The 7,218-nt window shown below is 34.0% G+C and overlaps 1 pseudogene; it reads left to right on the top strand.

Moving 5' to 3' along the window:
- Positions 1 to 6,847, top strand: part of LOC110322018 — a 159,344-nt pseudogene extending 152,497 nt beyond the window's left edge.
- Positions 6,848 to 7,218: the final 371 nt, after the last annotated feature.

The raw sequence follows: 7,218 nt of genomic DNA on the forward strand, positions 1-7,218 counted from the left end.
TAATAGTTTGTACTTGTACTGCAAATCAATAAAGAAAAGACTAGATCATAGGAAGTAGTGACATCATTGACCCAGGATTTGCTCATTTTGGTAGAAGAAAATAACTAAAAAGAAAAAATTACAATAAATTTCAGAAAAAGATTAAGTTGGATGATAATAGAAAAACAATTTTTTTTTCTGAATTGTACTACCATTTACAGTGATATATTGTTAAATTTGCAAAGGTTTGGTGAAGGTTGACCTGTTACTGCTAACTGCACTCAGGCATTAGAGTATTTCTGGTTCCATAGTAAACTCAGTCATGCATGGTCTTTGATAGACAGGTAAAAAAATATGTATAGCGACTGCTTCTCATGTTACATAATTATCTGTCAAAAAAATAAACCTCTCACAATCTAATAAATCCCTTTACTTATAAATCAGTTCCCAAATAGGGGATTTCTCTGAATTGCCAAATTCTTAACTGTTCCCTGGAGGGTGCTTCTGTTTGACCTTTCCCTGGAGGGTCTTTATGTTTACTGTTACAACTAAGATGATCCTTTCATTTCAGTTTCAGGGTTACTTGACCCATTCATTAATGGTTATTGAATCTGCATTGCTGGTCCTGTAGTTCTACAGAAGACTAGGACAACAACTGAGCAATGAAGACAAAGTTTCTTCCTTCAAAAATCTTGTTTCTTGGTGACCTGTGTTAGAGAGAAGCTGAAAAGAAAATGGATACTTTATTTTAGGCCTAATGGTGTGGAATTACAAGCTGTACAGTACAATATGTTTACTAAGGAGAGAGAGAGATTGCAGCAGGGGATTCATGTTTATAATCAATTGTCATAAAAGATTTTTCATCAGCAACAGCAGGTGAACAAAGACACCTCAGAGAGCCAAGAGGAGCACAGGGACAATGGGGGGGGGGGTGTTAGTGAAATGAAAGAATAAGGAAGTCTGTGAGCTGGTTCTGGATAATGAGATAGGAGGAAACTGGAAGCAAATTAAGAGGGAAAGACTTAGGAGAGATGTTTTATAGGTTTGAGTCACCACATAGATATTGTTTGGATTATTCTTCACAACTATCAGGTGATTCCACATGTAGCTGGTTCTTTAATTCTAGAAACAGCTTCTGAATACACGACTTAGAAATCTAGCTTTCTGGCCACAATAGCTCAAGCATGAATATGTGTCCATGGGTTTGACATTCTCCTAAGTTAAATGAATGTTTGTTTTTTTTTCTTGGACATTGGACACAATTTGAATATATGAATTGAGAAAAAGTTTAAATAATGTAGTTATACTTTACTGAAGGAATCTAGTCTTTAATAAAAAAGTGTGATGACTAAAACTATGAGAATAATAATGCAACACATGTGAGAACTGAGAAAAGAGCCCAGCATTGCTTCCTGTCGAGCCATTCCTTAGAATATTAAGAAAATCAGTGAAGATCTTACCAGTCATCATTTTCTTTCCAGTGAATCTCAAAGTATAATGTCAAGATGCCACTCATCTGAGCATATCCCTCATTACCTACAGAAACAGTTCACAGTTTGTAAACTTAAGAGTAATAATCAGTTCATAGAAGTAAATCAAGATACTTAGGTATATTAAGATATGAGGGAGAATGGAATCTAATTTGAGAATGGGATTTACAACTGTTGAACCACCAAGGGAAGCAGTATATAATGAGGGACTTTGAAGTTTTAATACACGCAAAAGATTCCCTATTAAACCTTTTCAATAAGCCATGTAGCTCCTGAAAATTAGCTCCATAAATTAAACAACAGAAATCACCTTGTAAAATTTCTGCCATAGCCATAATCATCAGGATTATTTGCTTAGAATGAAGAATCACCTATTAGATGGTTTAAAGGAGAATATAGATCTGTTTAATACATATAAGATGTGACAAAGTATTGAGAAATAAAGTGACATATTAAAAGTTGAGCACCACTCTCCCTTTAATATGTTGATAAAATAGCTAAAATTATAATGTAGCTAATATGATATGAAAGAGAATATTAGTAATAAAGTACAAGATCATGGAAAGTAAGCCCATTAACAAAGACAACTAAAATAAAACTGCATACTTCTGATGTATTGAATTTGTTGTTTTAATTCATGAATTTCCTTATATTCATATTCTATTTTCATAATTTATTTCATTTCTATAAAAAAGTGTAGGGTCAGGAATAACACTTTATTTGGGAAGTATACTTTTTTAAAGGTCACTTTCAATATGGTGATTGAAGTAATTAATAGAAATATTCTTCATTTTTACAATGTTAGAGTAATTTTTATTTATTGAATACATACATGTATATATCCTTCCTTAAAATATGATTTCTTCAAAGAAAATGGTGATATATATATGTATATCATATTATAGAGTATGCATTACACACTTACATATTTTATATATGTAAACACATATATTAAAAGTGCAAATACACACAAACAAAAACAATATAGTTACCATTTTCTCTCACCTCAAATTCTGGTTGATGCTCTACATAGTTTCAAGTCACACACCTTTGTTAGCTTTAATTTCTTTTACATTTTTCTCACTCCACAAATAGATATGGTCTTAAAATTCAAGTATCTTGTTAAGCACTCATTAGCAATTTCAGAATGACCCTCATATAGTATTTCATTATCTTGGTGAAAGAGTTCTGTTACCCTAATATTTTCATGGAACATCAGTCAATAATGCCACACTTACAAATTTGAATATTGAAACTGGAGTTCTTAAAGTTCTCTGTATTATTGATCAAGTTGATACTCAAGAACAAAAACATGAGACAGAATAGATTTTCTGGAGGTAATACAGGACAAAAGTGAATAATAAATACAGTAAAGCAGAAAATAGATACTGAGTATCATGGAAGAAAACACGACATTTTTGTGAAACGTGTTTTAAAATACATGAACAGTTGGAGAGTTCATCATTAAAAAACATTGTCTTGTTTTTCATTTTCTCAAATAAATTCTAACTCAGAACTGGGTAACTTTAAATTCTGTTTGCAGTGCTTTACAAAATGATATGGATAGAAATCAAAGCATATTTAGACATCTATTAACAGTTTTCTGCAAAGAAGTTAAATGAATAGGGCCTAAGGATTTTTCTTTTAAAATATGAAAAATATTAATTGTTATTTAATAATAAATAATTTTGTAGAGTTAGAACTGAAGTTGTTATTGTTTAGTGAATTTTATATAAAATTATTTTGGAAACAAAATAAAATTTAACTAAAACATGTTTGGTATATAAGCATATTGTGATCTGCTCTTGCAAAGTACCCAAGTTTGGGTCCTTGTACACTTTTAGACCACTTGTAGACATCAGACAGTCTCCTCTGCTTCTACAGTCACGGTGTGTGGAGTTCATACATAAAACAATATATTGGAAATAAATCAAATATACAACTAAAAGTAGAGTTGCAAGATTAGAGACTTCATTACAAAGCATATTTGAAATCGTAATTTTGAAATGTGAAGAACATAATCACTAGAAAGCATCATTTGACCAATATATTCACAGCACATTATATATTTGCCTATTTGACTTTTTCTCAATCAGCTTGGAAAGCAATATATGTTATAGTCCCTATGGAGAGGACATAGAGAATATGAGGGTCATTTCAATTACTTACAACATAAGGAAAAAAGATAGCACTTATGGTCATTTAATCCCTTATCATAGTCCCTAATGCAATTTTGCACTTGAATGATCTTGAGAGAATAGCTGCTCTTTACACTATAATATTACACTTTCCTAATGAACACCTGTGCATGATATAATAAATGATTCATTGAATTGCCCACACCAGAAATCAAATTCTGATCTATGGGAGCTATTTTGCAATCAACCAACCTCTACTAAAATATGCATTGTTGCTTGTCTTGCAAAACTAAAGAAAACAGAAACAGACAGATTTTAGGTTTTAGTGAATTAACTAGACATGGTTTAATGTGAGCAAGACTTACTTATAGCTTATACTTTCTCTGATTGTAAGATTTGAGCCAAAATTAGGGATATATTAAAATATACTTAAATTATATTTAATTCATATACCAAAGTGGTAAGAAATAATATAGCCCAAAGCCACCAAAATTGCTTTGTAAAATATTCCAATTCCCTTTAAGAAAATGAATCTTAATTTATAATCAATGCAAGCATCCCCTGAAGTTAAAATTTTAGTTTAGCTGGGTTACTTGGGAAATGGTGAGCACAAATCTACATTTTTATATAATCACACCAGTTTATTTTTATGTGTGTGGTGCAAAAACAAGACTTCCAGAAAGAATACCAAACAGATAGTTAACATTTTTAGTATATGTCCCATTATATTATTTTTAAATATTTTATGATATTTTAAATCATATTTTAGTGGTACAATAAATAAAACAAATGTGCAGAAACAGCTTTCAATTCCTCACTATATAAATATAAACTTCCAGATCTCTCTTTTTCAATAAACAATGTTTATAATGTGATGTGTACATTTCATACTTCTATCTTACAAAAATATATCAGTAAAATGTTTTTAAAATTCATTACCTTTCTTACTAAACAGGAAATAAAACACATTCTGTGGTTTTCACAGGCATGTTATGATCAGTTTCAGAGGCTGAGATGGAAATATGGACAGATGTCTTGCCATTTAAAAGAGGAAACAGAAGAATGAAGCGTATGTCATGTGAATAGTCTTGGACAAAGCTTTGCAATGTTAAATGTGAACATGACCCAGAGTGCAGAAATATCAGTGTAGACATAAAAGAGCTCATCTCAATTAAGATGGAAGGGATGAAGAGTGGAGGAATCTTTATGAATAGACAGCCCAAATTTTGTGTATGCACTGAAGGACATGAGAGACACTGCTGTAGTATTAAGTCTGTTGAAATATTTTACCCTTGGCTCCCATGTATCAGAAATAGTCACTGTATTTAAATGAGTAATTTAAAAAGTTTAATCTTATTATTTTTGAGAAGAAAAATATTATGATCAGATAACCACATCAATAATCAGTCAATAAAATCAGAAAATGTATAACCTAAATTATAAGAATATTGCAGTATGTTACTTTGAATCTGTATGTAAAAAAATGAAAATAGACCCATATCTGTCACCTTGCACAAAGTTGAATCCAAGTGGATTGACCGCAACATAAAACCAGGTATACTGTATCTTACAGAAGACAAAGTGGGAAAGAGCCTTCAATTCATTGGCACAGGGAGGGGATTTCCCAATCAGAATTTCAATGGCTCATGTTCTAAGATCAAAATTGGTAAATGGGACCTCATGAACCTGGAAAGTTTATGTAAGGCAAAAGACATAGTGAATAAGTCAAATCGGCAACCTACATGTCGTGAAAAAAAAAAAACTTCACTATTCCCACATGTTATAGAGGGCTAATATCCAAAATATATAAAGAACTCAAGAGGCTAACCACCAAAAATCCAAACAACACAATAAAAAAAAAATGGATTATAGAACTAAACGGAGAATTTACAACAGAGGAATCTTAAATGTCCGAGAAGCACCTAAAGAAATGTTCAAAATCCTTAGTGCTCAGATAAATGCAAATCAAAATGACCCTGAGATTCCACCTTACACCAATCAGAATGGCTAAGATAAAAACCTCAGGTGACAACACATGCTGTCGGGGATGTGGAGAGAGAGAGGAACACTCTTCCATTGCTGATGGGATTGCAAACTGGTACAATCACTCTGTAAATCAATTTGGAGTTCCTTAGAAAATTGGAAACAGATTTACGTGAAGACCCAGCTAGCTATACTGCCCTGGGGCATATGCCCAAAGCATGCCCCACCATTCCACAGGGACATGTGTTGTTCTACTATGTTCATTACAACCTTGTTTGTGATAGCCAGAAGCTGGAAACAACTCAGATGTCCCATGACAGAAGAATGGATACAAAAAATATGGTTCATTTGCACAATGGAATACTACTCAGCAATTAAGAATGAGGACATCCTGAGTTTTACAGGCAAATAGATGGAACTAGAAAATATCCTGAGTGATGTAACTCATACCCAAAAGGACATTCATGGGCATGGTATGTACTCACTAATTAGTGGATATTAGCCAAAACAAAACAAAACAAAACAGTACAGAATACCCAAGATATAATCCACAAAGCTCAAAATGGTCAAAAAGTTGAAAGTCCCAATGAGGACACCTCAAACCCACTTGGGAGAGAGAAGAAAGCAATCACATGTGGGGAGGGAGGAGGTACATGGGAGGGAAAGTGAACTGGTGTGGGGGAGGAGGGAGAGGAGAACCTGATCTGGTATTGGGTGAGGGCAATGACTGAAGTCCTGAGGGCCAGCAGGAAGAATGGGAACAGGCAACTACAGGAGATAGAAGAAAATGGAGGAGAGCAAGGCAAAGTTTGAGAATCTCTGCAAGCTCCTAAAGGGAATCTTGGACAAAAAGGTTGAACAATTGACAATCTCCAATAGGCTTATGTTCTCACCCTGCTTCATTATGACAAGCACCTATGGCTGGACAGCCAACTGTGAGACAACTCTACAATGATGGAGATCTACCCTGACCACCTCATCGTGGAGACCCTGAGGCAGAAGGCTGAGGCAGACAAAAATGACAAAGCTGTCAAAGACCTGGTGGTGCTGCTGTTTGAAACTGCTCTGCTCTCCTCTGGTTTCTCACTTGAGGATCCATAAATCTACTCCAACAGCATCTACTGCATGATTAAAATAGGCCTGGGCATTGATGACGATGAGGTCACTGAGCAAGATACCAGTACTTCTGTTCCTGATGAGATCCACCCCCATCCACCCACCCCCACTGGAAACTCTTGCATGGAAGAAGTGGATTAAAGCCTCTTGGAAGCCCTGCCCTCTGTATAATATCCCTCTGGCTCCCCAGCAGCCCTGATCTGCCCTGATCCACCTAGCTCTCTGCTCATGTCTACAAGAATCTCTTCTATCCTGTCCTTGTGCTTTAAGGCAGGAAGATCCCCTCTGACAGAATTGAGTGTTGTGTATTGTGTTTTTTTTTGTTTGTTTTATTTTGTTCTGAAATTAAAAGTATGCAAAATAAAGAAGATACAGTTTTATACAAAAACAAAAAAGAATTAAAGAGAAAAAAGTAATATAAATCATTGTGGTTGCCAAAACAGAATTTACATAATAAGTACACCAGTTCATACTTCAATGTGGATGGGGGTAGTTTCAGAAAGCACCATTCC

The sequence above is a fragment of the Mus pahari genome, chromosome 5 (genome assembly GCF_900095145.1).
Source record: "Mus pahari chromosome 5, PAHARI_EIJ_v1.1, whole genome shotgun sequence".
NCBI classification, from domain to species: Eukaryota; Metazoa; Chordata; class Mammalia; order Rodentia; family Muridae; genus Mus; species Mus pahari.